The 13489-nt window shown below is 41.3% G+C and overlaps 1 protein-coding gene across 12 annotated transcripts in view; it reads left to right on the forward strand.

Annotated features, from left to right (window-relative positions):
• Positions 1-13489, forward strand: part of NAV1 (neuron navigator 1) — a 369462-nt gene that overhangs the window by 284754 nt on the left and 71219 nt on the right. The gene's annotated exons all lie outside the window — the stretch shown is intronic.

Here is a 13489-nt window from a genome sequence, read left to right on the forward strand (position 1 = left end):
AGAGAGAGAAAAGGTGGAACCTACCAGAGGGCGGGCTTTGCATTTGAATTTATGAACAAGTGGCAGATGCTAGAGTCCTCAGAGGCTTCCAGCCCTGGGGAGGTGGGGGGAACAAGGGAAGGGGCTCATCTCCACTAGGATGATTTGGGGAAAGGACTGGTCCAGTGTGTCCCTCGAATTCCGTGTGAAGAAGTCTGATGAGAGAGAAGGTGGGATGGGACTGCAGCTGTTTTATAAAAGTGATGTTAAAAAATGAATAAAGATGGGAGGCAGCAAAAGTACCTTTCAGCTGGGAAATCCTGAAACTGATCTGGAACCTGGACTTCAGAGGAAGGATTGGGAAATCCCAGTGACCTAGCTAAAGAGGCTGATTATTTTCCCAATACTGCTCTATACCCTCCTTTCTCTTCTCATCAGAACCCCACACACAGCCTTGCTTAGCCTACCATCTGATCTAGCTTATTAGAGAAATAGACAGGTTGTAAATTAAACGTGGCAATGCAGAAGGGGTTTGTGATTGTTGTTGCTGCTGCTGCTGACCCTGCTGCCATCTCCCCTTGCCTAAACCGAGGAATCCTGCCCAGCTCAAGCTTCCTCTCATTTTCTGAAGGGACCATGTCAGCACCCCCTGTTAGAAGCAGATTCTTCTTTTCCCTAGTGTTTCTGTAGACGTAGCAGTGGTGGCTTCTCATTAGGAATCAATTGCCTGCAAGCTTTGCACACAAAGACACAGGGGTTAGAGGGAAGCAATAAGCAAGGTTGAAAGGATAAAATGGTTAAGAACATAGGAATGCCATCTTCTGGCTCCAATTCTGCAGAGCCCACCCCTCCCCCTGAAGGTTATTTGGAGTGCTGGAACCCTCAGCCTGGCTGCTGTCAGTTCCCAACTGTAAAGCCCCAAGGGCTTTGTCCCTTACTCAGGATCTTGTAGGCTAGGGTGGTAAGAAAAGAACTTTGAATTGCTCTGTCATTCTGGTGATTGGTTGGGAGAATGGGGGGGGGTTATTGGGGCAATGGAGTGAGAAATTTGCCAAACAGAATTGTTCAATTTAGGAAAATCACTAGGGTCTCCTGTTTCAGGAGAGACTATAGGCCCCTATTTCTTGCCACCAGGTGCTGTGAAAAGAAGGGGAAAGTACCAAGGGAGATTCACATATACCACTCTCTATCTCCACATATTCCAAATCCACATAAGAGCTGCCTAGTGATAACGTGTATCAAAGAAAACCAGGGCCTGTGTGGGCTCAGTCTTTCTCCTGGCTTCCTCAATCCCTGAATGAAGTTAAGAATCTTTCTTCACTATACCATCTTCCTCCACCCCTTCTCCCTCAGTATCTTTCCCCAATCCCAATGAACATCTTATCCACAGGCCACTAAAACCCTTAGTGTCAGCAGTGCCCCAATACTTCGGAACTTGTACTATCTTCTACCACTCTCATTTCAACATCTTTCCCCCACACCAACCCCAACAACACCATCAAATCCACCCCACAAGCAAGTCTAGGCTTTGTATGGAGAATATAGTACTTTCTCCCCAGGGACTGAAATAAGAAGAGCTCCTGGCTCCTTAACAGAAATAAAGGGGGGTTAGCCTGGTGAGGGTGGGAATCCATCTGCCCTGCCCAGAGAAGGACATAGGTTATGTTACACTGGCATAGGCTACTGCCTCCTAGGGTAAGATTGTATTCACCTGCTCGAGTATCAGGTTCCTAAATCAAATAAATGATGCTTGGGGTTTAGGAAGAAGATTAGTAAGAAAAACCCAGTCTGCAAATTCTGGAGTTCACTCCAGAACTGGAAAGACTCAAGTGTTTAGGCAGCAGGTAACATAGGACAGTTTAATATTTGTGATCCTGGCCTTAGGACATGCCAGAGGAACATAAAACCTAATGGAACAGCTAGAAACTTCCCTGGTAGGGGCTCATTTCTCACTGAAGGGATTTTTCAGATGGAGTGTGGCCAGTCCACATATCTAGTCTCTCTTCCCTGCCTCATTCTTTCCCAGAAGTGCCTAGCTTTGGTTAAAAGGGTAAAATCAAGGGTGCTAGCAACTAGTCAGCCCAATGGATATGTGGGGTCGGGATACCTGGGGCTATCACTGCCTCAGACACTTATTAGCATTGGGACCCTAATCAATCACTTAAACTCTCTCTCTCTCTCTCTCTCTCTCTCTCTCTCTCTCTCTCTCTCTCTCTCTCTCTCTCTCTCTCTCTCTCTCTCTCTCTCTCTCTCTCTCCTCTCTCTCTCTCCCTCCCTCCCTTTCTCTCTCTCTTCCTCCCTCCCTTTCTCTCTCTCTCCCTCCCTCTCTTTCCTCCTCTCTCTCTCCCTCCCTTCCTTCCTCTCTCTCTCCCTCCCTCTCTCTCTCTCCCTCCCTCCCTCCCTCTCCCTCTCTCTCTCTCTCTCTCTCCCTCCCTCCCTCCCTCTGTCTCTCTCTCTCTCTCTCTCTCTCTCTCTCTCTCAACTTCCTCATCTATAAAAACAGGAAGAATAATAGCACCTACCTCATGTAGTTGTATGAGCCCAAAATGAAATGGCATATGTAATACATCTTGTGAATCTTAAAGTGCTTTATAAATTTTTATTCATGTCTTTTAATGCTCATTCTTTAGGCTCTTTCCTACCCAACACATGAGGTTCAAGTTCTCTAGAGGGCCCAAGGAGCAGAAGTAAAAAGATTTAGGGTTTTCTTAAGATAGGATTCCTGGGTTAGGTTTGGGAAGTGGACTGTGGTATATGATTTAATCAGCCCTCTATGTGCTAGAAGGAAGCAGCTTCTGGAAAATTTGGAGGGGTGAGGGGAGTTCCTGTATTTGATCCAGGGTAGGGAGTACCCATGCCATTTTTTCCTCTCCAGAGTATGATACCAACCAATCACAGAAGACCCTACAAATAAACACTATTCTCACAAACTGCTTAGTAACATAGAAAGAGTACTTGATTTGGAGTCACCAAGTCTGGATTCAAATTCTGCCTCTGTCATTTATTACCAATGAATTTGGGCAAGTCATTCAACTCTTTGGGGCCTCATTTCCTCAACTATAAAGTGAAAAGTTTGATCTAAAGGATCTGTGAGGTTCCTTCTAGCCCTGTATCTATGATCCTAAGACATATAGCCATCAACCCACCAGCATCCTTCCTGCCTCCACCACTATGCAAAGGGCCAGAAGCCTCTCAATAAGTAGGCCCCAACTTCTTTCCCTGAAGAATCTAGGAACAGAACTCCCAGTGGTCTATACACTTAACCCACAGCTGGCTCTCTGGGGCAGAGGGCTGATAACTTGGCAAAAATTCATCCTCAAATGAGAGGATGAGGACAAACGACCACGAGGGATAGAAAGCCAATAAGCTGCTTCTCATTAGTGGGAGTTTTATGAGACTAGGCACACATATCACGAGCCGACCAGTATTGTCCCTTCCTTCAGAAACTCTGCCCTCCATTGGGAGACCTTTTGGAGCTATCCTGGCACTAGGCAGGTTGTGAACAGTTTCCTTAGTTCATTAAAACATGGTAGTCATGACCTGTGTGATCTTGGCCTTTATGGGCTTCAGTTTCCTTATCTGTAAAATTAGAATGTTAAATTAAATGGCCTTTAAGGTTGTTTATTTTTCCCATCTCTAAATCTAGAATTCCTCTAGTTTATTATTGGCAGTCCTAAACAACTGAACCAGCCCTAGAAATCCTAGATCTTGAGGATATGGGGTTTCTAGAGGTACTTTGGGGATCTTTGATGGCCAGTGGCCCTGAGGTCCTATCCTAGACCAGAAACCTTCTAAAGTACCTTCCAGTTGTAGAATTCTTGTCTTGGATCAGGAAAAGCCCATTGATGGGGAGATATGAAGGGGAGTTTTGTTGTTGTTGTTTTTAAGTTAGCTATCATACATATTATACCAAATCCAGTCAAGAAGTTTCCCAAAACAGAAGGGGAGATAAGGGGGCCCAGGTTAAAACTTCAAGTGTCCAGGCTTAACTCTGCCAGCTCTTGATCAAGATGTTCCATCCTGCAGAGTCACTTGCTGTTGAGGCAGGACCCTGTGAATTAGGCAATTGATATAGGAGATGCTTTGGTCAAGACCACCAGGCTTCTCTTTGGAAACTGTTAGTGGAGTAACTTCTCCTGGTGATATCTAGATCTAGAATTTAAATCAAGGATTTCCACACCCCAGACATCAAATCTGACCTTTTTTCATGCTTCTTGGATTTCTTGAGACTGAGACCAGAGTAGAAGCTTGAGAATTGATCTCCAGACTGTCCAATGGGTAGCAACTGCAGGGTTTGGTTTTGTTTTTTCAAATTATGCCAAGGATGTGTAAATTCCCATGGGCACAGCTCATATGTCTCCAGAGACTCCAAAGCTCCACTGAAGAAGAAATTAGAGAAAGAGACAGAGACAGAGAGACCATGAAACCATTCCATTTCTAAACTAGACAAGTGTTTAGTACAAGGATAAGAGGACTTTGCAGTAACCCAGGGCCATATATCAGTAGAGGAAGTATGGAATCAGGTTCTCTTGGCCTTTGTGTACTAGTTCCTAATACCAACTAGAGCTTTGCATTGAGGGATAGGAACTACAGTCTTGTGGCCCATGGACACCCAAGGCAGGGTCATTTGTTGGAGCATGAAGTTACTAACAAGGCTGTACTACCTCAAGGAATCTGTTTTTCCCATTGGATTTATTATCCATGCATCAGAAAAAGCTAAGGACATCCAAGCCACCGTGTAGAATGCATGATTGTAGGGTTGCAGTTTTGTGCAGTTCAGACACCCACAGTGTCATCCATTTCAGACCCCATGGTTTTAATGATTGGCCTCAGAGAGAGCACTGAGGCAACTATCCAAGGGAATGACGGAATCCCCTATTATTTAGTTTAGCCTTTGTTCAAGGGCTATATTACCCACTTAGGCAAACTGAGTCAATGACTTGATCCCAAGATTTTGAAAGAGGCCAACATCTTGTGGGAAGTAAAGAAAACAGCAGCCAGAAAAACTCTATCCTCCTGTAGATTAATATTGGCAGAAATCAGACTGCCAGCATGGAAGGAATGGACTGGAGCCCTGATATAACACTGGTGGTAGAAAAAAAGACTTGTGGCTCAGTTGTCATAATAATACATCTATGTACATGTATGCAGTGTTCTGGCTTTCAAAGCAGTTTCACACATATCTTTATCTGCTTCTCACCAACTCCAAGAAAGCTTGCAAGGTAGACAGTATTTTATAGGTGAGTTAAAAGTAGGACTTCTGCCACCAAGTCCCATGATTAGGACCTACGTCTTACACTTTTCTTTTTGGTGGGGGATATTGGGGAGACAGTATCCTCCATGGTAGTACAGTGCCTAGCCTAACATTGAACTAATTGTAGGAGATACTCGGGGAATGACTGGTTTTTACTACTCTTCTGCTTTATGCCATGGTTATGTTTAAAAGATCTTGATTGGATCTACTCTGAATTGCGCCAAGGGGGATATTGTAGGGCAGAACTGAGAACCTGTAATACATCTAAATCTGCATTATAGAAGCCATGTTGTCATAAAGTTCTCTACTCCATTGTGATTTTTAAAAGCTATTTTCAAATGCCATAATACTAAACATTTATTTTAAAACTCACAAAATTGTGAATCTTCTCTCACAGTTCTTGCTCTTCAATGAATGACCAATACTAATGCTAATACTAACCAATACTAAGCAGATCGTAAATGTATAAAGCTATGTCCAGACCAAAATATGTTCATGGAATAGCAACCAGTCAACCAAAAATCGTTTAATAAGCACTTACTATATACATATCTACATTCCTAGGGATACAAATATCAGTTTTAAAAATGAAACTTTTTGTTCTCAAGGATACTTCTTAGGGAAGAGAAGAGAAGGGAATAAGTAGTTAAGTTTCTACTAGGCACTGTGCTAAGTGCTTTACAAATATCACATTTTGGGGGTGGCTAGGTTGTTCAGAGGGTAGAGAGCCAGATCTAGAGGTGGGAGGCCCTAAGTTCAAATCTGGCCTCAAGACACTTCCTAGATATGTGACTCTGGGCAAGTCACTTAACCTAATTGCTTAGATCTTACCACTCTTCTGCTTTGGAATTGATACTTATTATCAATTCCAAGACAGATGGTAAAGTTCATTTTTTAAAAAGGCAAATATTTCATTTAATTCTAACAACAACCCTAAGAGGTAGATGCTATTATTATCCCCTTTTTATAGTTGCGGAAATTGAGACAAACAGAAACTGATTAACTTAATAAGATACATACAAAACAAATAAACTGTGATATGCAAGTATGGAAAAGTTGGGAGTTTAGGCAGAATGGAACTAAGGAGTTCTCTTTTACTAATCTCTTTTGATTAGTCATGGAAGAGGGGCTATTTTAGGAATCCTGGAAATAAGGAAGGAGGAGAACTTGGAGAACTTTTGGATGAAAGATTTTCAAAGCTCAAAATACATTTTGGAAGAGATCTCAGAGAAAAGGATGAAATGATCAGATGACCATTTTCATGGCACACAAGGCCCATCAAATTCTTGATTAATATATTTGTTGTATACGGATGACCATTTCTGTACATGTTTGCTTACAAGAACTTAGAACCCAAATCTCTAAATAAAATGAATATTTAACAGGTTTAAAGATAGTTTAGTTATCAGCCTAAGAAGAACCACTGAGGAAGAAGCTATGGTAGTATTTCCCTTGAAAGAACCCTATTGCCTACCTAGATGAAGGTAATCTCCAAAGATCATTTTTTCTCAGTGCTTATAATATTTTATTCTTTTTATTAAAGTATGGCAAGAAATATCCTAAAGAATATATTCATCTCAACTAGGATTCTTCCTATTACTGCATATCAGAAATGTAAAAAAATTAAAAATTTACTGTTACATGTGGCTATAAAGTAACAAGACCAGTATAATGATCAAGTTTGTTATTTTATATAGACTTCTCTGTGGAGGGGGTTTGCCTCCTAGGGTCCTCTGGAAGAGCTGTAGTCCCAGAGGTCTAGGCTGTTCAGAAAAAGAAATAGAATCCAAATTCATACACCCAAATGACTTCACTGGGAACATAAGGGCTTCTGCCACACCCCAACATCCATGGCCTCAGGAATCCAGGGACTAAAAGAGACAACTAGGGAGTTTGAGAAACAAATGATGAATCCGTGAGAGGATAAGGAAATGGTTGCTTACTCATAAGACCCTGGTTCCAGAGTTTTTGTGTTAGGTGAGAAACTGATTCTGGGAATTTCCATAGAACTGCCCCATCAACTTTCCCAAGACAAATCCAAAAGAAACTGATTAAAGTAGCCTTGCTTCTCTGCCCCAATCCAAAGTTCCAAAGGCCCTTAGAAAATACCATACCAACCAAGAGAATCAAAATGTAGTTGGAACTTGATTTGATTTGATACAGCAATTTATTCAGACAAGTCTTGTCATTCAGTACCATCAATTTTCATTTTCTATAAGATGGAACCAAAGGCGTCTGCCCCACACTAGCCCCTGCAGCTATTGTGAACATAAGTGAAATAATACTGGTCAAGTGATTTGAACTCTGGAGTTCAAAGCCAACTAAGATGTGTCTCTTGGAAATCTCCACCCTCACCCCATTGTCTCTTTAGCAGCTAACACAGAAATTAGAGAATAAGGAGGTGTTGGGAAGGATTAAAAAGATCTAAGAGTCAGCAATGCAAATATGACAGCTCCATCTTCAGCCTCTATCATCTTCAACTCACCTTGAAGGTCTCCTCATCTTCAGATAATGTAGTGCATCCAATGGTGTGGCTTTGAGCTGCTCCCAGAATCCCCTCTTGAGGACATTCACTTTGAGCATCATATTCCTCTCACCTATGCAGAGGCAGTTAAGTGTTAAAGTGAAGAGAATACTAGACCTGGAGTCAGGAAAACCTGAGTTCAAATCCAGCCTCACATACTTACTAGCTGTGTAACCTCTTTGCAGTTCTCTAAATAAGACACTCCATCTCTCAACTCCAGGCATATTCTCAGACTGTCCCTGGAATGCTCTCCCTCCTCAGCTCTGCCTAAAGGCTTCCTTTAAGTTCCAACTAAAATTGTATTTTCTACAGGTAGACTTTCATAGCTCCTCTTAATTCTAATGCCTGTCCTCTTAATTTTTCCTGTACATTATTTGTATATATTTGTTTGCTTGTTGTCTCTTCCATTAGATTGTGAGATCCTTGAGGACAGGGACTCTCTTCTGTCTCTTTGTGTACCCCAAGTGCTTAGCACGTTGCCTTAAATATTTATTGACTGACCAATTGTCCTTGGGCAAATCACTTAACCTCTATCTGCCTCAGTTTCCTTATCCATAAAATGGGGATAATAATAACACCTACCTCACAGATATTTGTAAAATGCTTAGCACAGTGCCTAGTACATGGTAGGTAATATGTAAAAGTTAGCTATTATTACTAGCTTCTTTATACTTTTTGGTTCTGTAAACACTCTGGGCTTCTCAGAGATCAGATCCATCACTGTTATTACTGGGGATTATTTGCTTGTGAGATAAGCAGTTCTACAGGAGAGGCTGGATAGAAAGCAAGATGACTAACTCTGGAGGGCATGTGTGTTTGTATATGTCTGTGTGTGTGCATGTGTACACGCACACACATGCACACAAGGGAGGTGGAACAGCAAAGAACATTTCAGGCTTGGGGCAGAACTCTAGGGGAAAAACAATATCCTGCTTCAGCCTGGATCTGGCATCTGAAGAAACCTAAGGGTGGGATGACATCAGGATTGAGTAATACAGCCATGGGCTGGAAGGCCCATGGGGGGCTACTCCATGAAGGAAAAGATATTGAGTAAGAAGGGCAAGAGGTTCCAGGCAGGAATAAAGAGAGGGGCTTTTGAGTGGAAGAGAGGTAGCTGTGGCCATGATACAATTTCCTTTGATTCTGACAATGTATCTTTGTAGTAGACATAAAAACTTCCAGTAGAACGGACTTTCCAAAAGGGCAGAAACAGGCTCTTTTTTAACAAATGTCTCCAGAGCCTAGCAAAGTATCTGGTGCATCTTTTTAGGGGTGAGAGGGTGGCGATATGGGCAAAAGAACTCGGAATCTGTGACTCCAGCACCGTAAGAAATTCCCAGGAAGAAAAATGCCCTCTGTTAATGCAAATTAATAACAGTTTTGCAATTTAGGATGATAGAACTAGGTTTGGACAGGTCCTCAGAAGCTGTCTAGTCCAATTCCTTCTATTTGTAGAGGAGGAATATGAGACCTAGAGAGGTTAATGATGTTCCCAAGATCATTCAGGTAGCAAGTGACAAAAGCAAGATTTAAACCCAGATCCTCTGAGTCCAAAGCCAGTGCCCTTTCCTCTATACAGTTTATGTATGACGTTAGAGAATCCTGGGTCACTGAAAGGTTAAATAACTTGCCCAGGATCAACCAACCAGAATGTCAGAGACTGGACCTAAGACTAATTCTCTTTCCCCTACATTATAGAAATAGAGTTAAGTGCTTCTTGAATTGACATCATGGATTTTTGTTAAATATAAGAAATAAAGACTATGGAAGGAATAGAAAATTTCCTTCTCTAGAAGTCTTTAAAAGTAGCTAGCCAGAAAGATGAATATTTTTTAACACAAAATGGATGTAAAATGGACTAAAGAAATGATACATCAGGGCAGGTAGGTGGATAGAAAGCCAGGCCTGGCGGTGGGATGTCCTGGGTTCAATCTGGCCTCAGATAATTCCTAACTCTTTGCCCCTGGCAAGTCACTTGACCCCAAATGCTTAGCCCTTCACTCTCTTCTGCAGAGGGTAAAAGTTTTAAAATAAGGAAAGGAAAAAAAGAAATGCCACCTCAAGGTCTTGTTGATCCCAAGGGCTCTATGAATCTTTTTTGCAACTGTGATCAGCATACCCCCAAGTGAAACCAAACAGTTTTATTTTTGGCTGCCCAAAGTCAAACCACATGCCTACTCATTTCTCAACTCCTTTGGAGTGATAATTGCTGAATTTCCCTATTTACTCAAGCCTGATAGGTGGCTCATATTCCAAGGGGTTTTTGTTGGAGTGATGCTTCATGAGGGCTGTGGCCTTTTGAAATCTCAGGAGGGACCTTTGCTGAGAGCCTCCTTGGGGAGATCACAGAGAACCTTTTTCTGAGCTTTGAAGTGTCTGTCTTCCTCAAATCAGAAGAGACAAGAGAAAGCTATCTGTTTTCCCTTCCTTTTGCCAGCAGGCCACTTCCTCAGGAACGATGCCGGTTCAGTTTTGATTAACTAGTGATTCTTGCAGTTTTAAACATTTTATTTTTTCTTTTCAAGTTCCCAAAGAAAGATCCTATGGGAAACTGTGGGCTACTTATAAAGCTTTAAAATAAAGACTTTCACTTGAGTTCATGCAAGAAAAACATGATAATACTAAAAGCAATTTCCTTATCCAGTCATTTCCTGTGTTCCCAAAGTTGTGATTTTAGATATATGTCTTCGGATAATAAAAGCTACTTTCTATCTAACATCCTAAGAGTCTGTTACCTTTGAACCTGGGGAGATGGAGGTCTGGCAGTAACTACTGTAGTAAGGAAAACAGAAAAAAAAAGTAGCAACAGAGAGACTTCTATTTTAAATGAATTCCTACTAAGTATACTCCTCCCTTCAGAAGGCTTCATACATAGCCAACTGACTAAAGTGGCTTTTTTGTTTCTTGGAGGAAGAGCTAGGCAAAAAAGTCCATTGCTGGCTCAGCCATCTTTCTTTGTGACTATGAATTGAGGGAAACTGAGGCCCAGAATAATTAAATAAATAATTAAATCACTTGTTCTAAATGAATTGAGACACCAGAAAATGGCAAGAGGGAAAGAATTGTAGTATGAATTGAATGGATAGAATATTACCAAGGATTTGCCCCATGAATATGGCAATATGATCTTATACAGTATTGAGTGCAAAGACCAAGATGGTTAGAGTCTTGTTGGCAGATGATTACAAATCATATGGGGCTCTCAAACTTGTAGGATTTCTTGGTGACTGTGAGGCATTTGTACAGGTGAGGGTTTTCTTTTATTGATTTTTAAAAATTATCATCATGCAAAGCACACTTCCATTGGTCCTTAGAAGAGCACACTCATACAAAACCCAAACCCCAAAATAAAGCTATAAATACACTGACACGACAGAGAGAATACTTTAATCCAAATCTATGCACTCCAACAGTTCTGGAGGTAGAGAGCTTTCCCCATCATGTCTTTCAGGATTGTCCCAGATCATTGCACTGCTGAGAGCAGCCAAGTTTTCACAGATAATCATCATCCAGTATTGCTTTGACTGTGTACAGTCGTTCTCCCGGTTCTACTTATTTCACTCTGCATCAGTTCACGCAGGTCTTTCCAGCTTTTTCTGAGAGATCATCCTGCTTATCCTTTCTTCTAGCACAATAGTATTCCATCACCAACATGTACCCCAATTTGTTCAGCCATTCCCCAACTGATGGACATTCAGATAAGAGTTTTCTAAATCTTATTTACTTTCTCATTTCTATAACCTCATTTCTATTTCACTATTAAATGGGTAATGTAATGCCTGAAACCATGATTGTAGTGCTTTAGACACTACCTATATACTTGTGCAGTGCATTTCTCTGGGATACGACCATTTTTTTTACCTATTGACTCCTATGTCTTTCGCTTTCTGATGGCTTCTTCGGAGGTGCCCATTAAAGCAAATCTTTCGCAACCAGTTATTAGTTGGCTTTCCTCTCTCATTTTCTCCCTCATACTGACCTTTGGCCTGTGTGCACAATGAGGTATTGCGCTGTCTGATTCTCTTAAGTAAAAACCTTCTGAGCCCTTAACAAAGAAGTTTTAACCATGAGCAAGCCGATAATTGATTCATGAACTCTGCCTTCGGATAAGAAATCAGTCCATTGTGAGGAAAGAATGAAGGTAAGAGATCCATAGAATTACAAGGCCTGCCAGGAGACTGGATCCCTGACATATCCACAGACTAGATGGAGGGATCCCCTGGACCAAACTGAATATCCCAGCCCTAGTCTTTCAGCCTCTCTTCACAGCTGATGACAAAGGTATGACAAAGGTGTTTTTACTCAAAAGAGTTAGATTGGGGCTAATCAAACATGAAAGCTCTTTATTCCATGGAATTTCTTAATGTTCTGATAGTTCTTTGCACATACTTGTATAGTTAATATCAATTAGGACAGAGATTGGCAAGTAAAAAATTTCTTTCAATGGCTTCTGCTTGCCTCAACTAGGTTCCTTCCTTTGTAAAAGCAGAAGAGCCCATCAGAATTTAATTTTCTTTTAAGTTTTCCAGAATTCTTGCCTCTGGTGGACCCCTTGGGAATATTTGATTTGAGATCTTCCATCCCGACATCTTGTTAAGGCCCTCAAGGATCTGAACAGTTGTAGGCTCATTGTTAAGAGGGGAATTCTATAAATGAGGCACATTCCAGGCATCACTGAGGCAGAGGGCTGAGATGGTGACACGACTGCTTCTTGCTCCCTGGAAATGCAAGGAGAAACTTAGGAACAGGCCCCTTGGTGTCTAATTGTAAGGTTGGTGGAGGAGAAGGAGACAGAATGGCGAGGTGTGGAAAAGCCATGGTTTGGTTTAAAGGGAAAATTATTTCCAAGTATTCTGAACAAAAGTGTGCCAGTTGGGAGAGAACATCCAGATTTCCGTGGTGTGATGGAACTGTTCTCTCAGTGTGTATACCTCACAGTGGTAACTTGCAGATTTTTCCTCCATGAAGCTTTATTTTTGGAAACCACAGTAATTTGCGTGGTGGGCCCTATTATTAACTGGTAGTTTTATGCTGTTATCGGAAATCTTTACATTAGGAAAGAATGTATATATATACACACATATTATATATATATACACACAAATATATAAAAAATATATATTTATTTGTTTATTTATTTATATTTATATATTTTTTAATCAAAATAAAGGCTCAGTATTTGAGCATCACTTCAGCCTGGGGGATGCATTCCCAAGTGAAGACATTGGCCTATGAGTTGGGAATTAAGGAGTCATTCCTCCCTTTCCTTCCCCCAATCAATGAGACTTCCCTTCATCTTCCCTGACCATCTCCCCAAATGAATAGCACTGATGTAGCTCTCTAGGAAAAACTGCCTATCTGTGGGGTATATGCTGATAACATAAACATTTAAAGAAAAAATGGTTCACATGGGAGTAAGCCATGACAGAGCTCTGCAGTCCACAGTATGTAACTGGTGAAATGTGATGAGCCCTGTAGGAACTATTTAGCATATTTCAGAAATGTAAAAAGTAGAAGCAATTGTGCTATATTAAATTCCAACCTATAATTAGGTAATTGAAGAAATCTCCCCCTCCCCCATTTAATTAAATTCTATAGTACCATGTGAGGCAAAACTCAGTCACCTTACATTTGAAGGCTGTCGAGGGTTAGGGAATGGTTATATCTTTCAGGGTTCTCTGATGGGGAAGAAGGTTAGGGGTGGCCCTGTGTCTGCACAGAACTCCTCTGGG

The sequence above is a fragment of the Monodelphis domestica genome, chromosome 2 (assembly GCF_027887165.1).
Source record: "Monodelphis domestica isolate mMonDom1 chromosome 2, mMonDom1.pri, whole genome shotgun sequence".
Classification (NCBI taxonomy): domain Eukaryota; kingdom Metazoa; phylum Chordata; class Mammalia; order Didelphimorphia; family Didelphidae; genus Monodelphis; species Monodelphis domestica.